At 39.5% G+C, this 4,867-nt stretch overlaps 1 non-coding gene across 1 annotated transcript; it reads right to left on the reverse strand.

Moving 5' to 3' along the window:
* Window positions 1-3,743: 3,743 nt before the first annotated feature.
* On the reverse strand, window positions 3,744-3,815 carry TRNAQ-CUG (transfer RNA glutamine (anticodon CUG)). The gene has a single exon. It is a non-coding gene; the product is annotated as a tRNA-Gln (tRNA).
* Between the last annotated feature and the right edge of the window lie 1,052 nt (window positions 3,816-4,867).

The following is a 4,867-nucleotide window of genomic DNA, read 5'->3' on the forward strand; positions in this document are numbered from 1 at the left end:
CGATACGTCACAAAAGAAGGAGGGTTCATCGTACCTCCTTACATTGTACTAATGTATGATACTGTTCAGCCGGCATCAGGTTGAGTTCACTAGCTCTCCATTAGAGAAGGGGCGTGATGCTCACCATTGGACGTTAGCAGTGTTACGTCACGAGTTAAGGGAGGGAATTGTGGGTATTTAAATGATTGATCGGTTGTTTGAATTGTGCTCTTTGGTAAAGCGTGGGTGACCACCCAAAACGCGTAAGCGTGTTCTCTTACTGTTTTTAAACGTGCCTTCAATAAATTTTTGCACCTAGTTCTTTTTGCAGTATTGGTTATATTTTTCCAACAGCAGTTGCACCGCCGTCCACAACCTTTGTATGCTGATACTCCTTGGTAGGAGCACGCCGACAGCACCAGGATTTCCACAGGGTCAGCAGTGAGTAACCTCATTATATTTGTTACTTCATTCATGTGATCATCAAGTTCCCAAAACCACTTTGACATTGATACAATCTCAGGCGTCATATTGACTGCCACGGTAGCTTGTACAGGGTTATAATATACACCAAATCACTGGGTTGAATTGAATACGACTATGATAAATAAAGTTTATTCCTTAGAGGTAAGGTGGGAAAAAATAGAGGAATGACCCCTAGTGATGCTAACCAGGAAAAGTCCAAGTATTGAAGTTATAACTTTTAAATCTTCATATTCCTCCAAACAAAAACACATAGACTCCACTAGCCTACAACAGGTATATCTTTATGATTTATTTATTTTTTGGGCGGCTGCTGTGTGTGAATTTTTTTTATTGTGGGTAGCGGGGCTGGGTGAAGGGGGTATTAGCCAAACGGTGGTTGTTTAGGGCTTGCGGGGGGGTAGTGGGAGGGGTTAACTCCTTCATGACCGTAGCGGTATTAATTGCTACGGCCGTGAAGGGGTTAAGTGCACCCGCAAACCCCCCCCCCGCAAGTCCTAAACTCACACCAAGGGCCAAATACCCCCTTCACCCACCACTGCTACCCACAATAAAGTGGGCACGGTGGGTTAACCCCTTCATTGCCTTAGCGGCTATCAGCTATGGTAATGAAGCAGCATTTCTGTATTTTTAATAATATTGTGCAGGAGCAGGGGGTCCCCTGAGTTTTGATTTCTGGCTCAGGGAACCCCCTGCTCACTGTACAATATTATTAAAAATACAGTCATGCTGCTTCGTTACCATAGCACATAGCCGCAAAGGTAAGGAACGAGTGTTTATTTATATATGTGTTTTATTCATATTGTAGATGTGCAGGGGGTCTCCGGAGATGAACCGCTTTGGTTTTTGGTCTGGGGACCCCCTGCTCCCCGAGATACAGGCCCCTTTAGGGGGTGCCGGTATCCCTCTGCTTTGTTTACATGCCGCGGTCACGTGATCGGGACCTTTAAATGCAGAGGGATACCGGCACCTCATAAAGGGGGCTGTATCTCGGGGAGCAGGGGGTCCCCGGACCTGAAACCAACGCGGTTCAGCTCCGGAGACCCCTGCACATCTACACTATGAATAAAAATGTATTTTAAATAATTTTTAATGTGCCGATGTTTGCGCAGAGAGAGCAGCGGTTCTCTCTCTGCTGCAAACACATCTCGCCCCCGCCGGCCTATAGTATCATTGATGTGCATATACAGTACTGTATGTGTATGTTAGGGGTTATAGGGGTTGTTGTTATACAGTATATACTGTATATATACAGTATATACTGCATTACAATTCATGAATTTCTCGGCTTCAAAGACAACAGCTCGCAAACGCCCCCATGCATTTTTACACGGCATTGCAGTATTGCAGCCAGCGGGAATAAAATGCTTAAATCACGGGCGCGATATAACGCAATACACTCCGGGCGAAAACGACACTAAACCGAACATCACCGGGATATTCTGAAATTCGCGGAACTAGCCAAGTTCGAATAAAGTTGGTCGCCACTGTATGTTCTCCATCAAAAATCTTTTTTCAACACGTTTTATTCAATGAAAATAGCAAATCTTAGCATTCTATAAATGCAATGAACTGTATTGAGAGATCCGTAGTTATATCTTCTACTATAGACAAAAAATGCTGTATTGGAAGTGGGGATGTTTCCAAATTGTCCGTTGAGAATTTCCAAAATTCCAAACATAAAACGTGTGAAGTCCAAAAATCTGTGTACAACTATACAATATACATACATTTCATTTCCGTTTATTAAATGTCATTGAAATGTGCAAAAACACACAAACATTGAGGTACTGTTAGACAATTACTTTGGATCATATTTTATTTTCCCCTATTGTTCCTTCAAATAATGTCCACGAGAGAGAGAGAGAGAAAGAGAGAGAAAGAGAGAGAAAGAGAGAGAAAGAGAGAGAGAAAATAAAGTCGAGGAATTAATACACCATATATCAGCCTAGATAACTTATTTGACATGGAGTAGGACTCAATCTCAGAGTTATGGCTACGTGCCCCACGTAGTACACTGCAGCTTTCATTAAACTTATCTTTTCTTGCTTTTACAAAAACCAACATGTTGACCAAAAATGTATTTATTGTTATAGGGAGGTTCCACCGAGATTTGAACTTGGATTGCTGGATTCAGAGTCCAGAGTGCTAAACATTACACCATGAAACCACCTGCAAGCTCCTTCTTGTTGTTTTTCAAGAAAAAATATATATATGCACTTACAAAATATGTATGTTCTCCATCAAAAATCTTTGACAAATTTCACAAAATCTGGGAAATTTGGCCTGGCAATTAGGAACACATAGACATAACTACAGAGAAACTAGATAAATGGGCTCCCCCTCCCCCTCTTTCTTTCTCTTCTTTTCTCTGTTCTTCTCTATTCTTTTCTAAATTCTACGAGAGTCACGCAAGGAAGCGGCTGCTTCCCTAGCACAGCCTAAGATGTGGAAACAGATCATATTAACAGAAAAACTATGTTAAAACGAATATTTTATTTAAGCACTGATAACGAATTGTAGAGGTTTTTTTTGTTTTAAACACAATTGGTAATACTTGAACAATATATGTGTACCAATGTTGAATATATGTTGTCTCTCCAAAACAATAAAAAAAATTGAAACAAAAAAAATAATATTTTTTCAACAGTTTTTATTCAATGAAAATAGCAAATCTTAGCATTCTATAAATGCAATGAACTGTATTGAGAGATCCGTAGTTATATCTTCTACTATAGGCAAAAAATGCTGTATTGGAAGAGGGGATGTTTCCAAATTGTCCGTTGAGAATTTCCGAAATTCCGAACAAAAAACGTGTGAAGTCCAAAAAATCTGTGTACAACTATACAATATACATACATTTCATTTCCGTTTATTAAATGTCATTGAAATGTGCAAAAACACACAAACATTGAGGTACTGTTAGACAATTACTTTGGATCATTTTTTATTTTCCCCTATTGTTTCTTCAAATAATGTCCACGAGAGAGAGAGAGAAAGAGAGAGAAAGAGAAAGAGAAAGAGAAAGAGAGAGAGAGAGAGAGAGAGAGAGAGAGAGAGAGAGAGAGAGAGAGAGAATGAAAGAGAAAGAGAGAAAATAAAGTCGAGGAATTAATACACCATATATCAGCCTTGATAACTTTTTTGATATGGAGTAGGACTCAATCTCAGAGTTATGGATACGTGCCCCACGTAGTGCACTGCAGCTTTCATTCTACTTGTCTTATCTTGCTTTTACAAATACCAAAATGTTGACCAAAAATGTATTTAATGTTATAGGGAGGTTCCACCGAGATTTGAACTCGGATCGCTGGATTCAGAGTCCAGAGTGCTAACCATTACACCATGAAACCACCTGCAAGCTCCTTCTTGTTGTTAATCAAGAACAAAAAATATATATGCACTTACAAAATATGTACAGCAGCGGCAGCTTTTATTCGAAGTAATCACTGGCATGTACCTGGCATGTTCCTGGAAAGCCACGCTGTTCACCCGGAGCATGCCGCGCTCCCAGCCAGGGTCATGCCCGGCTGACGCGCGGTTGATGTGTTAATTGATTATGGTTCAGGATTTACTAGGCTGCAATGCTTCGCGTGTCCGCCAGATGGCATAAATTCATGAATTGTAATGCAGTAAATATATATATATATATATATATATATATATATATATATATATATACAGTATATATATGTATATAAAACATACAGAACACCTACAAGCTCAAATTGAACCCCCAAAATACCCACAACATATATATAAGCATATAAGTTTCACAGAGGAGTGCTACTGAGCATGGCAATTTATATTTAAAACCAGAGACATAACATAAAACACAGACAAAGCTCAGTGCACATCCAGAAAAACTTATATACGGTACAGTGCCTAAATATACATGTATAAATAACTAATAAATAAAATGGTCTTTTAGTTTAACATTTTGGCCAAATTGTTGTAAGCCCTTGAGCCAAACTTCACGGCAGACCACGTTCAAGGGTCCCTACACTAATATAAATTCTTAATAACCTGTGCATTGCCAGGAAGAATGATTTATAATAAATCTGTCAATATAAGTTGCAAAAGTTCTAAGTCTGATTGAAGCTTTTATTAACCTGTACATTACCAGGAAAAGCACTCTGTAATAGATTTGTCACAATCACACTGCATGCAGGCAAGTTCCCCTGATAGTGGGAGATGCCATGGAGTGAGCTTTTAACCATTTAAATGGGGGAGGGAGTGAGCTTCAATTGGATAGGAGGTTGCCACCCTCCAAAACAGCCAAGACTAGCTGCACAAGAATTATAAAACATACAGAACACCTACAAGCTCAAATTGAACCCCCAAAATACCCACAACATATATATAAGCATATAAGTTTCACAGAGGAGTGCTACTGAGCATGGCA

The sequence above is a fragment of the Ascaphus truei genome, chromosome 20, assembly GCF_040206685.1.
Source record: "Ascaphus truei isolate aAscTru1 chromosome 20, aAscTru1.hap1, whole genome shotgun sequence".
NCBI lineage: Eukaryota > Metazoa > Chordata > Amphibia > Anura > Ascaphidae > Ascaphus > Ascaphus truei.